At 44.1% G+C, this 23,503-nt stretch overlaps 1 long non-coding RNA gene across 2 annotated transcripts in view; it reads left to right on the forward strand.

Annotated features, from left to right (window-relative positions):
• Nucleotides 1–23,503, forward strand: part of LOC131401726 (uncharacterized) — a 100,722-nt gene that overhangs the window by 2,747 nt on the left and 74,472 nt on the right. The window contains exon 4 of one of the 2 annotated variants that reach the window (XR_009217898.1): nt 399–418. The exons of the other annotated variant lie outside the window; for it this stretch is intronic. This is a non-coding gene — a long non-coding RNA (uncharacterized LOC131401726). Of the gene's footprint in view, nt 1–398; nt 419–23,503 lie in introns of those variants that run through there. 2 annotated transcript variants of the gene reach the window in all.

The raw sequence follows: 23,503 nt of genomic DNA on the forward strand, positions 1-23,503 counted from the left end.
CCAGGTGTTAGAGGAGGGGGTCTCTCTCCTCTCGGCTTGAGGTCTCCTTAAGAGAGGGGACCCTCCTCCTCCAGCCCAACACTTGGAGCCCCAGAGCCTGAAATGCCTGCCCAGGAAGTGACCAGGAGGAGGCCTGGAAGGGTTGGGCGCAGGATGGATTAGGGAGGGGAGGGGCAGGGAGCACATGCTCTGTGATTTGCCAAAAGCCACCCCTGGGAGGTGACTGGGGAAGTTGGGTGGTCCTGGAGGGGGCAACTGGGGGCAGGCCGCTGAGGGTCCTAGGCTGCTCTCTGTGGGAGTCTGTGGTGGGCAGGAGGCTGGGGTAAAGGTATTTGGGGGAGGGTCCATGGGGCACCTGAGAGGTGGGACTCATCACCCCTCCCACCCTGATTTCACAGGGTGTCGTCCCCTTCCTGGGTATGTACCTCTATCTCCTGAAGCTGCTGAACATTGGGATGGAGGATTATCTGGAAGTGAGTGAGCCTGAAGGTGGGACCAAGGAGCAGGATCTTGAGGTTTGGGAGGTAAGAGCCCTGCACTGGGCCCTGAGCTCTCAGTACCTGGCAAACCTCCTCTCATGAGAGCCCCATGGCCACCCCTGGGAGCTGGGGAGTCAGGCCCATCTTAGCAATACATGAATAGACGCTCCGCATAAGCCGCCCACCAGGCTCCCTGGGCTGGTGAAGCTCAGAGCTGCCTGCCTGCAGAGCTGCAGGAGGCTGTGTCTAAGCTGCACTCAGCCTCCCCCTCAGGCCCTGCACCTGGGGGAGTGCCATCAGCCCCTGCAAGTGAGGAAGAACTTCTGTGGTCCAGCTGTCCCTTCCTCCTTGAGGCCTCAGTCTCCCCATCTGTCATCAGAGATGGTGTGCTACATAAGGTCTCTGGCCTCAGCTCCCCTGTCCCTCCTGCTCTGGGGCCCAGAGCCAGACCCAGTGTCAAGTTCTCTTGGTGGAAGCTCTGCCCTCTGCTGGGCCCTGATATTCTTGCAGCCTGAGAAGGGGTGGGATGGGAGTTGGTTATGGGCTTAGGGGGCTGTTTCAGATGGACATTAGCTGTCTCCTTTCCAGGGAAATCGGGTCAACTTCCAGAAATGGTGTGAGGTGAGCAGCTGTGGGAGGGTGGGGAAGTGGAAATCACAGACCTCTGCTGGCAAGACTTTCTCTGGCCTCATGCCTTGGGTCTTATGTTCATTGGGAGAGTCAGATCCACAAAGCTGGGAATCCCATCACGTTGGTGTGTGTGGGAGGGGATGACATCAAGGACACCTTCCTGGATAAGGAACAAATTCCAGCCAACTGTGAGGACAGGCAAGTCCTGAATGGAGTGGGAAGGAAGGAGGGTTCCCGAGTGAGCACAGACCCCAGACCAGATCCTCAATCCACACAAGTCCCTGACAGGGTTCCCCACCTAAGTTCTGTCTGCATCCTGTCCTTCCTCCCAGAAATTAAAAGTCATCAGGAGGATCCAGCTGCTCCAGCAGGCTGCAAGTGCGTATGACCTGGAGCCCAAAGAGCGAAATGGGGCCTGGTTCCAGGCCATGGAGCCCATCAGTGTCCATGAGAGGTGAGGGGGACAGGAGTTGGGTGAGGGCAGGGCAGACTCTCTCTGATGGCCAGCTCCAGAGCCTGTGGCCTGGCTCGCTAATCAGCCTCAGGACTCATAGCGTGGTGACCCATGGGGCACTGGGACTCAGCTGCTGGCACGCTCTGGGAGGGGCACCTGAGGTGTGGCTCCTGGTAGCTCACAGGTCCACTCTGTCCTGTAGCTACTGGGTCTCCTGCTAGCTGGAGTCTGCACACCAGAAGGTGAGCAAAATGCGGCTCTTCAAGAGAAAGAGGAACCGGACATCATCCAGTTTAGGGCCGAGTGAGTGTTGGGACCAGCAGCAACTCAATCCAGGAGCTCAGTACAGCTTCTGGCTAAGCATGGGCCTGGATCCCAGCTCCACTGCTAACCAGGCCTGGGACAGGCTGCTCCCCTCTCCTCTCTGGGATTCAGTTGCCTCCTCTGAAATGGGTGATGCTAAATGATGCCTCCTGCATCAGGGACAAATGAGATGCTGTTGATGGACTGAGCACTCTGCATAGGGTTTGGATCAGAGTGCAGGGGGGCAGGGAGGCGTGCCATGAATCTCAAGGAGGGACCCCAAAATAGTCTGTTTCTTCTCTTCCGCCACCATGCCCTTGGCGATGAGCTGTCACACTCTGGAGACCACAAGTGCAGCTCCTCCTGACCAGCAGGGACACTGGCGCCCTCGGGGTGCACCGGGCCAGCTCTTCCCACCCTGAGTGAAGGAGGACATCCTAAGACTTTCCCTGGTTGCCCCTAAAGCCCCAGAGGGAGGGAACCACCCCCTCCAACTCCCTGAAATCTGCACCCCAGCGACTGTTAACCCATTGGGGAGGAGTGATATTATTTCTTTAGTAGTAAATGGTAGATTTGACTCTTACATTATATCCTGTTTCTGTCACAGCCTGGGTGTTGTGGTGTGGTTCTTTCACTTCTTATGCTCATGTAAATGAGACACAGAATCTCGCTTTCCTCCTTGAATTAAGAACTTGTGTATGCTCACAGCTTATTGTATGTGGCAGAAGGGAGGAGGGCCAGCCTCCTCCCTGGCTACTGAATGAAACCCTCACGTCCCCCTTCCTCAGAGGATAGGTGCATTTCTATGTGGGTCACCTGGGCCAGGAGCAGAGACAGCCCCACTGACCTCCCTGGATGTAGAGGTTGGAGGGACTTTCCCAGTCAGAGCAATAACCACTGAAATGTGGGTGTCTTTCAAATAGCACCTACCAGGACCATGTCCTTCCCCAGGACAGTGGCTGTCTTTCTACAGCTTTCCAGGAAGAATGAATGTTTTTTGCTTCTCTTGCTGAGGTTTCTTTGATCAGATATTGGAACTTGCCATTTTCTAACCAGTCTCTGGATTTGCATCAACACTAAATGAGAAATAAATGAAAAAAGATAGATGTTTGCATGTGTAACAGACAACGACAGAGGAAGACCATGTGCAGATGGACTAAGGGCCCACAGGACATCCCCATCAGGCCGCCTCTAGGGCTCCCTATTCACCCTTTGCCTAGATTGGAATCGTCCTGTGATCCTGGCCCATGCTCTTGGAAGTCCTTTTCCCGCTTGTTTCATATCCAGAGGGAAAGATTCATGATGCACCTTTTAAACCTACAACAGGACTTTGTCCCATAAACCTCACTGCTCCCTGTGAACTAGGATTTCCAGCATCCCTGCACAGCTTTCTATGATTCTATTTGGGCAAAAATTCCCTAGAAGGCCCCTAGCCTTTCTGTCAGGTACACCGTAGCCATTCCTCCCCAGCTGGGCCTGATGGATCAGGGGTAAGCTCTGGTTTGCCAAGACAAGAGACCTTAATCCTGTCCACTGAATGACCCACACCGTCCCTTGCTGCCCTGGGTGACATCTGGGCCCATGTGATTCTGAGGTCCCTGGTCTCAGACAATCACTAGTTTACACACTCAATCGTGTTGTTACTGACTTGTCCCAAAGCGGCAGCTGGGCCTGAGGGAATAGAGCACGTAGCCCCTGGGAGAGCTGTGTTCTTTTCCCCAGTCTCTGCTCTGGTTATATGGATTTGTGTTACAGGGATGTGAAACTTTCCTGTTGGGAGTTTTGAAAGATGAGGCAGGAGACGGGCAGGTATAGAAGTGGGTCCAGCAGGGGAATGCCACCAATCTTAGACACCACAGACACAACCTTACCAATTAAAATAGTGAAATGCTCCCCAGGTGGGTGGTTAAAAGACACTGCTCAGAGCTCATGCCAAGAACCCACCCGACGACCTGGAGCTAAAGGGTTACCACCCGGCATTTTGAACATCATGCCCTGGAAACACCCTGTAAGACAAGGGTCATTGTCTTGAATTCCTTGGTATCTCTTCCCCCTCCTTTCTGAAGGCTGCAAGTGTCACCCAGGGAGACCTTTTCAGTTCAGCCAGAAGCAGAGTAGAAATCCTAGTTCCCACAGCCCAGGCCCTTCCTTTCAAGGCACTGCCATCCAGGAAAGAAAGAATTCACACATCCATGTAGACCACACAAACAGACACACTCATATCCCACCCAAATCCCAAGATGCATGAACTACTAAGAGATTAAAAGTGACTTCAGAAACAGATCAACCAATTGCAAAAGAAGAGTTTCATTAAGATCCTGACTCAAATAAAATGTAAAACCAGGAAATAACCTTCACAAAACTGAGAGACATTAGATACTGACTAGATAGTTGATTATCCGAATGACATTTTTATTTTTGTATGTGATAACGTTATTGTGTTTGTGTTAAAAAAATCCCTCACCTGTAAGAGAAACTGAAATATTTACAGCTGAAATGATGTGCTCTCAGCCATCTCCTCTGGTTAATTCTTGGGGTCTTGGTGTGAGGATAAACAAAGTCAGATGGTATAAGATTTGACAATGTTCGAAGCAAGTAACAGGGTCACAGAGAATTATTTTTCTGTACTCTGAGTTTTAGAGATTTTTGAAAACCTTCAGAACACAATTTTGATTAAAACAGTATACTTGGTGTCCACATTACACTGTTACAAATTAAAACATCACAAATATAAAGGAATACTTCTCCTTGCTGACCTAAGGAAGTTATCTCTCAGTCTGGCTTCTGTGAATGACCTGATGATGCCACCAAATATTCACTTATCACATGTTTGTTGAGTAATTCCTATGTGCTCTGTGCTGTGTGCAAGGCGAACACATTTCCATGACTCTGGATCTAGTCTGGGAAGGAAGGCAATGAGCCTGTTGCAGGGTTCTCTAAGTGGAAAATAATGCCCCCAGGGGGTATGCTCATTCTTGAGATTCCAAAATCAAAGCTACACAAGTTTGCCAGGTAACAGATAAGAGATACTTAATTCATGATATAGAAATCACCTATGTCTGAATTACCATGTGACCATGAAGAGAAAGACTGATGGATTTTACGTTATAATTAGATGCAAAATAATCGTACTGCTGGCCAAGTGGTTAAGTTTGGCATGTTCTGCTTTGGTGGCCCACGTTCAGTTACTAGGCATGGACCTACAATACTCATTAGTAGCCATGCCGTGATGGTGACCCACACAAAAAGTAGAGGAAGATTGGCAACAAATGTTAGCTCAGGGTAAATCTTTCTCAGAAAAAAAAAAAAAAAATTAGATGCAAAATCATAATAAAAATTTATGGAATCGGATTTAATATGCATTCAAAGACAAATCTCATTCTAGTAGATATCATCACTTCATTGAGTGTAAGTTCTAGAAAAAACAAATGTAAGTACAAAACACTAATTCCTCAGCTTCATTTATCCTATCAATTTTAATATAAAAAGGAGAAAACTCATGGTAAAGAAAAATTGAGGTTTACCATGAAAGGTCAAGATCATGATGGACGTTACAAAGAGATGCTGTGAGAGTCAAGCCTGTCTAATGGGGAATTTCTCAACGGCACCACTCACCTTTTCTTCAGCACCAATGTTGCTTTCCTCACTGTTTTCAGGATGCCTTTCTTGGCTCCTTGCTCTGTCTGCCTCCCCGGCAATCTCGTCTGTTCTCGAGACCACAGTCAGTCTCTCCCATGCTTTTCTTCACATTCTGTGTCTGTCTCCTGATTTCTCTAGAAGATGCCTGTTGCCTGCAGAGGGTCTGTGAGCGACCCAAACCCATTCCTGGACTCATCTCTGCCCAATATGTACAGCAAGCCAGTGTGGGATCAGGGCTGGTGTGCAGATCCCTCGGCCCCTGCATGGTCCAGGAATTCACATGGACCAAACTGTGTGACTGTTTTCAAGGTATTTGCGACTCCAAAGAACTTAAGAGTTCTCCTTCACTGCTGCAGGCTTGGACTCCCTGCAGTCTGCTGTATCCACAGACATGCTGCGGCTTCCCCAGGGTCTGCTCCCACTGACTGCACCTGACCTCACCGCCAGGATGGGAAGTTATTCCAGCAACTGACCTCTGGAATATGCAGCTGCTTAGGTTTCAGGGTGCATAGATCTTCAGTTTTCTGATTGGAAATAGTTTCATGGTCTCACCGTTTCCACTATGAAGTTGGGGAATATTTTTGGAGCTTTCTCTTTCAAAACAAAATAAAATGGGAAATTTGAACAAAATGGAGGATGAAGACTACCATCCATGGAGAATGTTCTCAGCTCACGTGGATATTCCACCCTCCTTCTCTACCTGGACACATGTGTCTCAAATCACACTGTGCATCACAATCATTGGAGAGTTTTTAAGACTCAGATTGCTGGATCTCAAACCAAGTAGGTCTGGGGAAGGAATAGAGAATTTTCATTTCTAAGAGGTGATGATCAGCTGCTGGTACAGGGACCACACATGGAGAATAGGATTCAGTAACATCATCAAGCTGATGTGAGACAATGACAGAAAGCTCAAGGTCATTATCCAGTGTCAAATCCAGACCAACTTCCCTCAGCCATCTTGCTTCAGGACGTTCCTCTCCTCCGCTCTCTGTCATGGTCAAATACACACATGCTGGTGTCCCACAGCACACTGTTATTGGGACACAGAGTTCCAAGGACTCCAGATCTCCTTTCACTGCCTCATCTCTAATGAAATTATTCACTACTCCATCCTTAGTCATTCACTTCCACACCCTGATCCTATCTTCCCCCAAAATTCTCCTGCTCACCAGTCAGTAATTCACAAACACCATATTCCCACCACAAATTTCCACATTTCCAGTTTTTACACAACGAAATCTACTTTAAATAACCGTTCTTCAATAAACTAGATTACTCCCGTAGGAATATCTTCACAAGCCTCTTACTTTTCTTCTCCTAATCCTTTCTAGTAATCTCAGATTCACAGTCCATCATTTCAATCATCCACTGACCATACTACCAGATACTTTATTGCCATCATATCCACCCTGCACACTTCAGATAATTTCAAATACCTGCCATGTCATGTTGACACTTGCACTGAACAGAGAATGCACCAGGAGCCTGTGGATCCCAACAGAGTATCAACAGCAACCAATGGACCTATATGCATTTCTCTAATGCTTCCTGAATGCTCTGCTCATTTTTTCCATTTCTTGAGTTCTATAAATCTCTATATTCCGACCTCCTCCATATTTCACAGATAAATTGTTAACCACCAGAAAAGAACTATTTCATTCTCTAGTCATCAGATCTACAAATATTCCTCATAAGGAATTCATTTATCACACCTTTTATGTTGTTATATCCAAAGAAATTGATTTTTTGGCTGAAACCACTCTGATTTTTATCTTACCCTTCCATTTCAATGACATTATGCCCTCAATATTTGTTGTGCTTTCCATAACTTCCCTACTGGAATCATCCCTCAAGTTTCAAATATGCACAAATCTCTACCATCTACAAACTAATCTCTCAGCCAGCGTTCCTAATAGTCCTCACCCTCCACGCCCCTCCTCTCCTCCTCCTGCCAGGGATCCATTGTGAAAAGTTCACATACATCCCAATGCCTCTGTTTCCACAGTGCCCACCCAATCCTATCCCCATTCTGTGGATGCTTCTCTTGCTAACCTCACAAGCCGTGTCTCTTACTAATCCACTGGGGACTTTTCATGATTTTTCTGACATGCTCTGCAGTAGCACATGACATTTCGGACTCCAATGTCCTTTTAAAAGACCATTTGTCCTTGGGATCCACCACCCTACACTGTCCCGTTTTTGCCTGTCTAAACTTCCTGAGCAACTTCCTGGCTTCTCTTTATTAACATCCCACAATGACTGATGCTTCCCAAAAGTCAGCATTGCTCTGACACCTGTTCCCCATCTTCACCCTCCTTCTGGGGCAACCCCATCCATTTCCCTGGCTTCAAATACCACTAATGAGCCAAACATGTCCAAAGAATAAGCAGAGACCTAACTCTGAACCCCAGACCCATTTATCTACCTTCACATTCACCACATCAGTGATAACTCACAGTGACCAGGTCCCAAGTTGAACAAGCCACTTCCCCAAATAATTTGCTTCTCTCTCAGTGTCCCCAAACTCCCTTATTTTTGGTAATAACCTGTCTAGCCCTGGATGTCACCCTGGACACCCTGCCACCCCACACTCACATATCAATGAACCATCCATTCACCCTTCTGAATCTACCTACAGGTTATCCACGTCTGATTTATTTCTAATCACCTTTCAGACCTCATACAAAATATCACTTCCAGACAGTGAACACTCCTGCTCCAGTAACCTAAATTACAAAACTCCATTTTTCCTCTTTGTTGATTTTTATTCTATTTAGTTATATGTGCATTATTATCTATTTCTTTCAAGATTGAGTTTTTTCTCACTAAATTAGATATTCCATGAAGACGAGAGTAACGTGGATTTTCCAAATTTTCCCACAATAGTGTTCACATATGGCTTTGCACACAAAGAGAGCTCACATATATTATGTGTACAATATATAATTTATATTCATATACATATAAAATTCAAACACTAAAACTTTGTTTCATGTAATATTTTAAATCCATCCACTTAACTATTCTTTTTTTTTTCCCCGAGGAAGGTCAGCCCTGAGCTAACATCCATGCTAATCCTCCTGTTTTTGCTGAGGAAGACCGGCTCTGAGCTAACATCTATTGCCAGACCAACTCCATTTTTTCCCCAAAGCCCCAGCAGATAATTTTATGTCATAGTTGCACATCCTTCTAGTTGCGTTATGTGAGACTCGGCCTCAGCATGGCTGGAGAAGCCCACATGGGGTTCCGTACCACAGTCGCCAGCAGCGGAGCACACACACTTAACCACTAAGCCACGGGACCGGCCACTCCACTTAACTACTCTTATGCAAAGATACCACCTTTAGGTGCTACACTGCAATAAATTAGCAGGAGTAGCTTAAGATTCCAAATCCTTTCTCCTCATAATCCAATCATGGGATTCTGGTCACAATGATCTGTTTAAAATGCAAAACTGATCAGTTCATCTTAACTTTTAAATCCTCCATTTCTGTCTTCAGCACATATTTCTCCTGTTGTCTTATCATAATTATTAATATTACCCTTTTCATTCCCTGATATGTTCCAGTTTGGAGGGAAAACTATTTGGTCATTCTATTTTTAGAGCACCTACTACATGCAAAGCTCTGGTGTAAAACCTGTGATCTACAAAATAACTAAATAGACTCACTGCCCCTGTTTGATTTAGTCTTAGTGGGAGGAAAGAGATCATAAATGGCAAAGGATGTATAACATGCCATGTAGAAATTACTGCTGTGATGAACAATAAGGCAGAGAGTGAGAGTTGGAGCTTGAGCGCATTTTCAAATTACTTGTGTGTGTGTGTGTGTGTGTGTGTTTGCACGTGCTCATGCCTGCTGCCTGGATGGGATTAGTTGCGTCCTCCTGGGGATTAGGGGAGCCTCCTATGCCTCGGGAAAGTTCCTCCATGTGCACTTAATATGCAATTTATTATCCATGTGTATTAGTCAGGATTCTCTAGAGAAATACAACCATAGAATATATATAAACATATAGAAGTGGAAATTTATTGTAAGAATTGGCTCACAAGGTTATGGAGGTTGAGAAGTCCCACAATATGCCATCTGCAAGCTGGAGAACCAGAAAAACCAGTGATATAATTCAGTCAAATTCTGAAGGTCTGAGAACCAGGACCTCTGATGTCCAAGTGCAGGAAAAGATGGACATTCCAGCTCAGGAAGAGACAATGAATTCAATCTTTCTTTGTTTTTTTTCTACTGAGCCCTCAACAGATTTGATGATACCCACCCATTCTAGTGAGGGTGAGTTTGTTTATGTAGACCATGGAATCAAATGATAATGTCTTCCAGAAACATTCTCACAGACACACCCAACAATAATGCTTCAAAGTCTATCTGGGCACCCCTGTGTCTAGTCAAGTTGACAGCTAAAATTAACCATCACATCATGGCTCTATCCAAACAAGATCAACAGAGATATCACAATGTGACCTATGTCATTTAAATTTTCCAGAACATATGTTAAAGTAAGTAAATACAAACAGATGAAACCGGCGGATTTTATAACATTTTCTTTAACTCAAGAAATATAAATATTATCATTTCAAAATGCAGTCCACATCAGTGCAAAGAACAAGAAACTCAGGTTTCCCGCCCCCTCTGTCTTGCTTGTGAATTTTAATGAATACTGGCTCCTCATAAATCTTAATATGATCCAATATATAATATTCTCCCATCTATTTGAGCTTTATTGCATCAAAAGCAAATCATTTTCTCATTGTCAAACTGCTCTGCTATCTCTTTTTTTATAAATTAAAACGATATATTGTGTTTATGTTAGAACTGAAATTAAGAATTTAAGTAATTAAGAAGGAATTGATTCCAGCAAAGGCTGATTTACTAAAATGGAAGACAGTTCATGAGCAAATCTCCCAAGAAAACCATAGGGCCAATGGCATTGGAAATTTCAGGGTAGAATTAAAAGACACATGGGGTGTGATTAAAAGGAGAGTAGAGAGAATGTGGGGAGGAATTGATATCAGAAGTGAAAATACACAAGCATGTTTCAAGTTGATGAAAGACATCAATCCACAGATTGAATTAATTCAACATTCCCTAAGCAGAGTGACTACACAGTAAATATTAATGAACTAAACTATGGTCTAAAAACCAAAGTTAATGTAAAGTATTTTAGGGACAAGAGAGGCCAAATAAGCAAGAAAAAGGCTAATTGGTCATTTCTAACTATAAAGAAAATAAGATAGACATCCACAGAGCAGCATTTTTAAAATGCTAAAAGAAATCTCATGTCAAACCAGAATTCTACATCGAGCAACAATAGTGTCCCAAATAAAGATGTCCCAGAAAATCTTAAAGTGAAACTTTTCATTGTTAGCAGCCTTGAATTAGACAAAATACTGCAGTGAGTTGTCACATCCAAAGGAAAATTAACCCAGCTTGAAAACCAGGAATGCAGGAAGGACTGAAGAGGAAAGGAAAGGATAATTTATAAATAAATATAAATGAACTTTATTTCGGGAAGTAATTCTAGAAATCTCTCATGGAGATTAAAATATATGTAGCATGAAATGCATGAAAACAGTAATACAAATGTCAGGAAGGTTAAAAATAGAATTGAAAGTGTTGAAGGTATTAGCATTTGGGGGAGATGGTAAAAGTAATTATTCATATTAGACTGTATTAAGGATTCAGAATTTAACCATTAGTGCAATTAAAGATTTCTATATGATTCCAAGTAATAAGTTTATAGAGGAAATAACAGAATAACAAAAGAGTTAAATCAACATCAGTGAAGTAAAGTAAAGGAACATTAATTATTCAGGTCAAAGGGAAGGGAAAGAGTAAGACGGTTGAAATAATTACAAGTTTACTGGTAATTACATGAGATGTAAATGCACAAAATACTAATTTCTTGTTAATGGCTGTGTGATATATTCTAGAGAATTGTTAATAAATATTTTGGACATTCTTTCATTGATAAACGTTTACACAGTCTCTATTTTTTCCTATTAAAACATAAGTGGTTTGGACATTTTTGTACATATAAACTTCCATTCCCATTTTTAGAGAAAGTATCATTAGTGGAAGAAAAAGGAAACATTAAAGTGTTGATAGAAACTGCAAATACCACCTCCCCACACAATTTTATTAAATGTTTTCATACCAACAGTAGCTGACAGTGTCAATAACCCAACATTTTTTTTTTTAGGTATAAATCTTTAGGAATCTCTCAAATCCCATTGATAAGAGACAGGATGTCTCCCCTGGATTATCCACAGATTGGATTATCCACTCCTTTCCTCAATAAAAGGGGAATCAGAGGCAGAAGTCCTTGCATTTTCCAGCATTCCACGGGCTGTCTGCACATCAGGAGTGGTGTGAGCAGGACAACTCTGAAGCCATGGAGAAACCTGCATCAGCCTGTTTTCCAAGCCAGTCTATTCTGGTGAGCGTGGAATCCATATGGACAGCAAGAATGTCCATTTGTAAACTTTGTCCTTCTGTGAAACCTCTTTAAGTGAGCTGGCAGTAGCTCTTAAAACAAGAAGATACCTTATTGAAAGTTGTTTCCTAGGTGTTAATGTTTGTTAAGTAATAATCAAGGTGTTGTACTTTTCTGTATATGGACCTTCCTTGGGATAATAGGCCAGACATTTGTTTTGTTTTGTTTTTAACCAAAAACATCACTGGGAAGTGGAAGTAGTATTCATCTCTGCACTGTTGACATTGTTCTTGTCTCTGGAAAATCTTTTACCTACAATGTGATTGGTCTTTTTAAAAAAACATTCAGTTCTGTGCTCAAATATCACCTCATCAGTTAGTCCTTCCCTAATCTCTGCATCATCTAATTGTAGGTGGGCCGGCCCCCCTGACGTAGCGGTTAAGTGCTCACGCTCTGCTGCCGGTGGCCCAGGTTCAGGTCCTGGGAAAGCACCAACGCACCACTTGTCAGGTCATGCTGTGTCTGCGTCTCATATGAAGTTGAGGAAGATGGGCACAGATGATAACACAGGGTAAGTCTTCCTCAGCACAAAAAAGAGGAGGATTGGTATGGATGTTAGCTCAGGGCTGATCTTCCTCACAAAATAAATAAATAAATGAAATAATTGTAGGTAATTTCTTTCCCTTTATCCCTCCTTACGGTTCTTCCTCCATCCCTCCCTCTCTCTCTGTATCTCTGCGTAGCCCTTACTGTTTATTACAGGATCTAATTATACCTAAAACTATATTAGACATTCATCCGTCTCTTTATTAACTCATTCCTCTCACCAAGATTAAAATAAACAGGGGAAGTGAATTTTTATGTTAAATTCTGGATCATGGATTTTAGTACATAACTTGGCTTATAATAGGTGCTCTATAAATGGGAGGATCAAATAATTTTCCCTCCAAACTGGGACAAGTTGGAGAGTGAAAGGGATGGTATAAATGATTATGGCAGGACAACAGGGATGAAGTCAGATGTATGACTTCACTTTTAAAAAAGATCTGAAAACAGAAATGAGAGGTTGTAAAGGAAAGGTGCACTGATTAGTTTTACATTTTAAATAGATTACTGTGGCTAGAGTCTTAGAATGAATTACAGACAGAAAGGATTTGCAATCTTAGTGATAATTTATTGCCGTATACCACCAAAGAGATTCTATCCTTGTATAACTGTAGTTGAGTGAAATTGTTTGAAAGCTTTAGAAAGTACTTTTTGGAGTTTGAATAATTTCTTTCAATAAATATGTTGGGCACCTTCTAAGGGCAAAGCAGTGAGTGAATACGGCAGTGGAAAACATTACAGTCCACATCAGTCTTCACTTCTTGGAGTATCCAATTTAGTGAGAAAAACAGTATGAGAGAAATAAATGATAATACACATACAATTAAAAACTTTAAAAATTAACAGAGAAAATGACATTAATTTTGATGGCGGGATAAGGAAAGGTCACTCTGTGGAAATGGTATTTTGTAGGAAATCTGAAAGGTGCTCAAGAATTATTCAAAATTGGAGAATCTTTAGGTGGATTCAGGAGGGTAGATGGATGGTTCACTGATATATGAGTGTGAGGTGGCAGGATGTCCAGAATGACACTCAGGTGTAGACAGGATATCAGTACAAACAAGTGAGATTAGGGGACCCTGAGATATGGGTGATTATTTGGAGAACTGGTTGGTTCAACTTGGGACCTGCTAACTGTGAGCTGAGTCATCGAGTTATCACCGATGTGGTGAGTGGGCAGATGGGTATTGGGATCTCAGGGTTGAAGCCAGGTCTATGTTGATTCTATGAGCATTTCGAGTTCATTACTGGTATTTGAAGCCAGGGAAATGGATGGGATGGCCTAGAAGAGGGTGTGGATGTGGAACCAATGTGAGAGCAGGATTGACTTCTAAGAAGCGTCTATTGTGTTAAGTCAGATGGTGGAGCCCAGGTTAACAGGGAGGAGTAGGAGGAGAGAGGAAGAGTCAGGAGAGGAAAAATGGTTATTTACAGTGGCTAGAACTATGTGATGGGAATATGGCATGTGTGAGTTATTTATTTATGAACAGGAGATTATTTGAGTGAAGGTGGCACTTGGGTGTGCAAGTGAAATGAGCATCAAATTGCTGAGAGGAACGTGATTTCATTAGAGATGAGGCACTAAATTGCTATGCTCTGGGCACACAACCATCTAGTCTTCATAGTCCTTTCTGTCCTTGACTCATATCTGCTTGATGTCCCAGGACCTAGTTCTCAATGTGTGGTGCCTGTGCCAGCAGCATCAGCAGCATCTGGGAACACTTAGAAGTGCAAATTCTTGGCCCTCCCCAGGTCTACTTGGGTTGATGTCCAGCAATCAGTGTTTTAACAATCCTCCAAATGATTGTGAGGCACAGGGCAGTTTGAGAGATACTTCTCCAGGATACAGGAGGGTGGAAGATCCAAATGAGGTGAGAAAATTCTCCATGGCTGGCAGTCTGCATTCCACATTTTATTCAAATTTCATATTTCATTTTGTTTTCAAAGGGAAAGCTCAAAAGAAATATGATGCCCCAGACGTCAGAGAAGAAAAGACAGGTCCATTTAGCCAAGACCAAGCAGAGACATCGTGAAAGGTCTGCACTTCCTATAAGTGCATTTTAGGAGGTCAGTTTCCTGGCTGTATTTTCAAGAGGACAGTTACAAGGATAACTTCCCACCCTGGCAATGAAGTCAGGTAGAGTCAACGGGAGGAGACCTTGCAGAAGCCCCAGCAAGTCTGTGCACACAGGAGACTGCAGGGACTCCAGTCCTGCAGCAGTGAAGGAGAACTTTTAAGTACTTTTGATAGCACAACTACCTTAAATATAATTGCACCTGGTGGTCCAGGTGAATCCCTAGGCTGTGTTGGTGCCTGGTCTCTAAACCCCAGACTCAAGCCCACTGCCACACGGTCTGCAGACTGGGCAGAGATAATCTCAGGAGTGGGTCTCAGTCTCCCCCACCCACTCTACAGACAGCCTGTAACTTATGGAGAGATCCTCAGACAGAGTCAGAAAGTGAAAAAAGCAAGGGAGACTGGCTGAGGTCCTGAGGGCAGAGAGGTTTTCCAAGGAGGCAGAGAGAAAGGAGCCAAGAAGGATGTTCTGAGACCCGATGGAAAATAGGAGAAGGTCATGCTGAAGAAGCCAAGAAGTGTGGCCCCAGAGAAGTGGTTCCCCATGAACAGCCCCCAGTTTCACTCACCTCATTTAATATTACTCTCTCTACTTGCTCTGGACTGTGATGCTTTGTCATTTTATAATTGCACTTTATTAAACTCTTTTGAGAGACATAAATGTGAAGAGTAGACTGTTGTGTGGGTGAGAGATCGCATTTCATGTGACAGGAAAGAAGATCTTTACGTGTCCCGGTATACTGCAATTTCTGCTTATCATGATTTTTCTTCACTTTTATATTAAAGGTAATTTGGCCTCAGGGATCATTTAGTATTTTTAGTTATATTTTTTTAGAATACTTGCACTCAGGAAAAGATGATACCAATTGTAAAGAGCTTTTTTTTAACCTTAAATTAATTTGATTTCATAAAAGTTTTATTTCACTAAGCTTGCCTTTATATCTCATTCTAACATATGTTGCATCATTTTTTTGCCAAATGCTAGCTCAAATACAAGGAATTTTCTGGACTTTCTTGAAGACCTTTGATAGAGAAGTCTTAGCAGTCATGAGGAAGGAAGCCCCTTTCAGAGGATCAAAGAGTGACTGAGAAACATAAGGGCAGAGAGTGAGTGGAGGTGGACAGCTGTGCCTTGTGCCTCCTGACAATGGCCTCTGGATTTAACACAGTGATGGCTCCCTCCCAGAGCCCACAGCTTTGGTGTGGAGCTGACTGCTCCCTAGGACTAGGGTGTTCTAATTCCTCATTGTGAGCTAATCTGCATATTCCAACCCCCAGATGTCCTAGGACAGGGGGTGTCAAATGGCCCTCTCTGACCCTACAGGATCCAGGCACAGGCCCCTTAATGGAACAGGAAGAGGATCTGGGTATACACGGGGTTATTACCTGCCAGACCTGAAGTTATGGGGAGTGGAGCTGAGTGAGGTCACAGTGTAGGAGCCGCTGACGGGGTCTGAGGCCATCTGGGAGGAGAGAAGAGTAAGGGTCGCCATGAGGGATGGTCAGGCCAAGACCTGCACCCTCATTTGTATGCTGCATCTGTGTGCTTGGTCACAATCTACTCCTCAAGTCTCATTAACATGAGCTGATTTCTTCCCTCATTGCATCTTTTCTTCCCTCGTATATTCTGTTAAACTGTTTTAGGTTAACGTCAGTTGGGTTTTTGCTCCCATACCTCTAAATTATTCCTGACGAATTTGTAGATGTAGACCATGATTTCAGTGAGTTACATTGAAAAATGAAAGTGTTCACATGTGATAATTGCAGACCTGAGAAATTTAAATGATGGCATCGGGCGTGGTCCGTGATCCTCAGGACATCCATATAAGCCACGTGATAATCAGAATTTTTAAGACAAGGTACTATTAGGATTTGATGGTTTGAGTGAGAACAAAGGGGAGCCCTACAATTGATTCACAGTTTATCAACAGCAGAGAATCCTCCCTCACCTCTTCCAGCTCCTGGTGGTACCTGCTTCCCTGTCTTGTGGCAGCAGATCTCCAATCTCTGCCTACGTCTTTCATGTGATCTTCTTCCCTCCATGTCTCTGTGTAGTCTCTTCTTCTTATAAGGATACCAGTCATTGAATTTAGGGCCCACCCTAAATCCAGAATGAGTTCATCTACGGATCTTTAATCACATCTGCAAAGACCCTGTTTCCAAATAAGATCACATTCTAAGGTTCTGGGTGAACTTGAATCTTTGGGAGACGTTATTCAACCGACTACATCCTCTACCCTCTAGTTGAGGTTGGGAGCTGGCTCAGGCAGACCAGAATGTTAACGATATCGGAGGAGTTGTTTCCACCAACAATATTGGAGTTGTTTTCCTCAAAAGTACGTGATTCAATGTAATAAACTTAAAAATCATAATTATTTGAAATCGTGATAGTGATTCTTAAATCATATGGAAGAGAAATTTTACAAAATGAAAGAAGAATTTTTGAGAACCAACCACCAAACAAAATAAACATGAAAGAGAAAAAGGGCAAAGGGACGTATCAAAACATCTCCCTAGTTCTGTTAACAAATCGGCAAATTAAGGTACTCACAGAACCAGTCTATCCACTGAAGCAACCGTTCAGTTGGACAAAACTGACAGAATTAAGTGTTTCAGAACTGGGAAATATAATAAAAAACTTACAGCATCCAGAGGAGTGATTAATGAGGGAAAACGTGGCTGAATTTGGGTAAGAAAGCACTGTGTTGTTTTTGCTTAATGCCTACCCGCTGCCATTCTCTGGTACAGCGGAGGATGTGAAGATGGGAGCCAAGAATCCTTGCATGGCTCCCTCGAGCCAGGAGACAAATACTAACCTGCTTCTTAAAATAGGGTGATTATGTGACTGGGGGGTAGTGATCTGACTTTTGGGTCCCTGAAGGACCAGCACAGAAGTTGACAGGTATTTCTCCCCCTCAGAGTGGAGGGACTTTCCAAGTGGTGTCATTGTCTGATGAAACATTTAAAGACCTATGCTACTGGTAGATGCCTGGGCAATTGGCTGGGGCAGGAGAGAGACATAAAAGTCTGGAAAGGAGGCATCTGAGGAGGAAGTTTTTTGGGGAATGAAAGCTTAGAATGGCCACTGCATCTACCAGGGAAGCTGGAGTGCAATGTGCACGCCCAGGATTGGATGGGTGTTCAGACAAGACCTGAGAAGACCTGGGCTTGCACCTCTGGCAGATTTGTGGGTCCCATGCAGGTAGGGGGTGAAGTCTAAGGAAGAGCTACAGGGGACCAGATGCAAAGACTGGAGAGATTTTAATTTTTTCTTTTTTTAAAATGTATTGTTTTGGATTCTTGCATTTAAAGGAATCCCTGTCAGGTCGCTTGCTCATTGTTAAGATAACTGAAAAGTGATTTCAGTGACCACACACATCAAAGAAAATAGTCTTTGCAAAAATCGTTTGAAAAGTCGGTAAACAAAAGGATGATTGCAGCTCATAAAAAGCCACAACAGCAAAACCTAGAGAGCAGGAGAATCTGATTCTCACAACGACCACATTGTAATACGCAAAATGTCCAGTTACCACTACAAAATTACAAATGATATGAAGGTACAGGAAAGTATAGCCAGTTCATATGGAATAGAATGAAAATTGACAGAAGTTTTTCCTGAGGAAGCCCAGGCATTGGACTCATGAGAATAAGACTTTAAAACAACTCTCTTATATATGCTCAAAGGGCTAATGGAAAGTAGGGACAAAGGACCCAGGAAAATAAAGAGAATGATGTCTCAATTCACAGAGAATATCAATAAACAGATAGAAACTGTAAAAAGAACCGAAGAGAAATAATTGAGTATTACCCCTGCACTTCGCCCATCTCCAACCTTTTACTTCCTGTCTGTACAGATTTGCCCATATTTGACATTCCATGTAAATGGAATCATGTAATAAGTGGTCTTCTTTGACTACTTGCTTTCACTTAACAGGTCTTCAAGGTGCATCCATGGTGTTGCACGTGTCCTTCATATCTTTATGGCTGAAGAACATACAATGTACAGAAATACGGATCACCTTGTGTTTATACATTCATTAGATGATGGATATTGGGGCTACTCTGGTCCACCTTTTGCTTGTCCAACTCTCACCTTCAGAGCCCAACATCAATGTCTCGCATCACTCTTCAGTATTCATTGCCATCCAGTCTGCTCAGGTCTGCTTAGGCACTAGGTCTTCTCAATGTAAACACTGTTGGATCCCTTAGCAAGGGCCCTAAAATGCAGAGGTTGGGACGGGTAGTGGCCACAACGCTGAAGATTGCCAAGTCCAACACATGCTGTCTAGAGCTGCAACTTTAACATAAAAAAATTAGAGTGGAAATTCCCAAGGTTGCTGACACAAGTGGTCTCCAGTGGTTACTCTTAAAACACTTAAAGTACAGGGCCTCCTAGTAGACATCTGTCATCCTTCTTGGTTTCTCAGCCCCTGAACCCCTATCCTATGTTTGAGGGCTTCCCTCACTTTATGATCCTGTGGGGAGACAACACCAGCTTCCAGATTTAAAAGCAGAAAATGCCAGACACGTCCATTTGCATCCTCCCCGCTGCAACCAGGGCACAGTTCTGTGGATCAGATGCACCCATGAAGACTGACCCAGGAGGTGGGACCTACGCTATGATGAGGATGGATTTGGACAACAGTTAATAGAAGCAGCCGCAGCGGGGCTCCAGTCCGTCCCCGTCCTCCCAGAGGCTCCGTGATCCATCACCTTATCAATCCTTCTGTTGCATACAATCAAGAGCCCTGAAAGAGAGCCTGGCGCTGGTGTTGGAAGTGGGGAGACGTCAGGAGGGGTCCACTGTTCTCATTCCAGCCTTGGTCTAGGCTGGGGCCCTCTTCCCAGACCCCCGGTCAGCCAGCGTGGTCACTGGCCCCCAGTGACCCTCCCCACGGGCTGGGTCCGCGGGCTCAGCGGGGGTCAGAGGCTACACCCCCAGGGTCAGTCCCCGCAGCGGACATCGACGCCAGACTCCACGGAGCCATCACGTCCAGAGGATGCAGCCGTGGGGACATGCGCGTCCTCGTCATGGGCGGAGGACATGCCGCTGTCCGGCCAGCCTGCCCTGCGCCGTGGGTAGCGGTGGGGCCGGAGGAACGGGGAGGATGGCAGCGGGGACCGGGTCCACGACCCTCCGGGGGGTCGCTCAGGGCAGCTCGGACGCGTGGAAGGCTCAGGGTTCCGCGTCCACTGCCCCATCTAGCGTGGTCGCCTTCATTCTCCGCCATCCGCGACTTCGCTTCCTTCTGCGGCGCGGCCAACAATCTCTCTTCTCTGGGCCGCCCGCGACCTCTCAGCTTTTCCCAGCGGCCCCTCAGCTCCGCTCTCTCCGCCGCCTCTCGCCGCTTTTCGTCTGGGCTAGGCTCCTCCAACCAGGCTTCGGGCCCTTCCTCCTGGCCTCCACTGTGTCTTCACATCTTCGGCTCTTTCCGTTTATCTTCGTCTCTCTCCGCCTGGTTTTGGCTCCCGCCGCCTCTCCCCACGATTCCTTGGCTCAGCGGTTCGAGTTCGTCTCTCTCCATCTGGTTTCGGCTTTCTACAATTTCACTGTCACAGTTCGGCTCTTTCCCACCAAGTCCCGGGCTCCGCTGGGCTCTCTCTGTCTGCCAAGGTCCTCTTGTACGTGGGTGGAGGTGGTTCAAATTCCTCCCTCTTCACTGTGGTATGGAAGTGTCACTTTCTCTACATCCTAATACATCAACATATTAAGCAAAGAGTAAATGTTCCTAATCTGATAAATAAAAACAAGAATCTTGGTGTTTTACTTATTTTTCCTTTGGTGGGCGAAGTTGAGAATCATCTCTTATACTGAGAGCATTCTGTATTTTCTGTGAACTGTTCTTCGCCATTTGTCCATTTCTCCAACAGATTCTTGGTCTTTTTTGGTTGGTAAGAGTTCCTTAATATTAATAAATTAGCTTTTTGTGATAAGTTGCCAACATTCTCCTCTTTTCCTTTTTTTGTCTATGCCTCTAGTTGTTGCTGCCATGCAGATATTTTGAAAGGAAATCAAACGTGTTGATTTCGTTTCTTGTTTTATGTTATACTTTTAAAAGAACATCATTTCTCTGAGATTATATATAAAATACTTATCCTTTGGTTTTCTCTAGGACTTTCACAGTTTTAATATTTACATTTAAATCTATGATAATCTCTATTCCACAGAACAACTGAGGGTTCCAACATGATTTTTTTGTTAACCATTCGTTTTTTCTTTCCTGCCTTAGCACACCACCCGCACCCACTTTATTGGGAAAAATGTTCAGGCATGGAGATAATTTGAAAGAGTTGTACCCCTCAACAGTCATGTGTTGAACCCCTAATCCCTAGTACCTCTTATTGTAACTTTATTTGGAGGTTCTGACTTAAAAGAAAGTAACTGAGATAAAATAGGGCAATTAGGATGGACCCTAATCCAATGTGATCAGTGTCCTTATAAGATGAGATTAGGACACTCACACCAAGAGACGCCAGGGGCACGCATGCACAGAAGGATGACCACGTGAAGCAGCAGCAAGAGCATAGTCATCTGGTAGTCAAGGAGAGAGGACTCAGGAGAAACCAATCCTGCAGGCACCTTGATCTTGGACTACCAGCCTCCAGAATTATGAGAAAGTAAATTTATGCTGTTTAAGCCACCCCATCTGTGGTACTTTACTAGGGCAGCCCTAATGAAGACAGTCCACACTTATATTCCATCAGTTACGATTTACTATGTTTACTTTGCCACCTCCATCCATTTATCACCCAAGAATCCATCTCTGTTTAATGCATTTTGAAATAGGTTGCAGATAGCAGTAGACTTCACTCCTAAACATGTTAGCATACATAGTCATTAAAGTTCAAAATTTGACTGAGGCTGGAGGATCTTCCCAAGTGGCTCACTGAATGGTGAGCACTTGGTGCTGACAAGCTGGTTCCTCTCCACATGGACCTCTCCACAGGCCTACTTGAGCGTCCTCATGGCATGGTTTATGGCTTCCCCTAGAGAGGGCGCAATCTAAGAGACCAAGGAGGAAGCTTCAGTGTGTTTTAAGATGTAGCCTCAGATGTGAGACCCTGTCATTTCTGCAGCACTGTATTGATCACTTGGGTTCATGACAATTCACAGCTAATTGAATGTGGGAGGAGACTGCACAGGGCATAAACACAGGTGGAACGCACCATTGGTGGCTATCTTGGCTGCTAGCCTACACACCCACCTTTCCTCCAGGCCAACTCTCCTCATCAGCCCAGAATGCCTTTTCTTCTGCTCCAGCTCACCCTTGAGAACCTGGTTTGATTGGAGCTGTTTGGGGCCTCTGGAGTTCATTGCTGTGTTTCGGACAACGTGGAAGTTCTCATCTTTCCCTTTACTCTTGCTCCTCTCCCCTCTCTATCCTTCTCAGCCTCTCCCCCAGCTCCAGCCTTCCTTGGCTCCTAGTGATTCTTTTAGCAGTAGAGGATATTCTGAAGGTCAGCAGGATGTGCAACAGATAAGAGGGGTTTGCTGGAGAAGGAAATGTTGGGGGAAAGTTTGCTTCCTGGGCTCCTGTCACCTTCTGTAGAAGGGGAGCTTGGGAGTTGTTGGTGGCTTGTCAGGACAACTTCTGTGTTCCTTATTCTGAGACTGGGTCCTTCACATTCCCCAGGGCAGGGGATATTAGATGGGGCTCCATCTATCCACTACAGTTGGGGACAGAGACACCTACACAGCCAGAGGAAACTGAGGAGCTGCCAGCTGGGGCTCAGAATGTTCCTTGTGTTTGGGATTAGGGAGGACTCACCACAGGGGCCGTCGTCTCCTGTTGGGAGGGACTTGAGGGACTTGCATTGTGGGATCCTCTCATTTGTGTTGAGTACTGCTTGCTGATGCTTCTATAGACTCTTATCTTTTGATAATGGGAAGAGAAGGAGTTTTCTTTTTCTGTACCCTAATAATTTAATAAGGATCTAGCCATTTCTTTTATTTTAAAAAATAGAATTTATTATATGAACTCTATGTAAAGCAAACTGACAAGCCTTCTCTAATAATACCTGTGACTTAAAGAGCTCAGTAATAACTTTTACAGTCTCCCAGTTGACAATTCACATCATTCTTGTTATATGATATACACCTTTTCATTCTTTTTTCTGAATTCCTTCTCTTTCCAGCTGACTTTGTAGAAGTATATGTTTCCCGTTGTTGCAGATTGTGTTCTTCAGGAAGCAAATGCTGAGATGGAGTTAGGATTGCAAAAGGTTTAAGAAAACTTTTGGCAACCTAAGGGCCCATCAAGGGGAGAGTAGATAAAGAAGATGTGGTATATATACAGAATGGAATACTACTCAGCCATAAGAAACAATGAAATCCAGCCATTTGTGACAACATTGATGGACATTGATGATGTTATGCAAAGTGAAATAAGTCAGAAGGAGAAGGTCAAATACTGTATGATCTCACTCATTATGTAGTAGATAATAACAACAACAAACAAACACATAGAGACATTGATTGGATTGGTGATTACCAGAGGGGGCGGGGGAGGGAAGAGGGTGAAAGGGATGATTCAGCACATGTGTGTGGTGATGAGTTGTAATTAGTATTTGGGTGGTGAACATGATATAATCTATGCAGAAATAGAAGTATAATGATGTACACCTGAAATTTATACAATGTTATAAACTAAAATTACTGCAATAAACAAAAAAATAAAAAAAAAACAAAAAAAGAATCCTTTTGCACTCCTAACTCCTGTGAAAGTAACGAGCCGCAGGATTGGGCCAGGGGAACAGCAGAACGTTATACACACCTACCAAAGTCTCCCCCAGTCTTATGGGGCCCTGCAAAGCAAAAACTGCCCTTTAGAGGAGTCCATGTTGGGCAGAAATTCTAGACCCTTGTAC

This window comes from Diceros bicornis, assembly GCF_020826845.1.
Source record: "Diceros bicornis minor isolate mBicDic1 chromosome 13 unlocalized genomic scaffold, mDicBic1.mat.cur SUPER_13_unloc_1, whole genome shotgun sequence".
Lineage (NCBI taxonomy): Eukaryota > Metazoa > Chordata > Mammalia > Perissodactyla > Rhinocerotidae > Diceros > Diceros bicornis.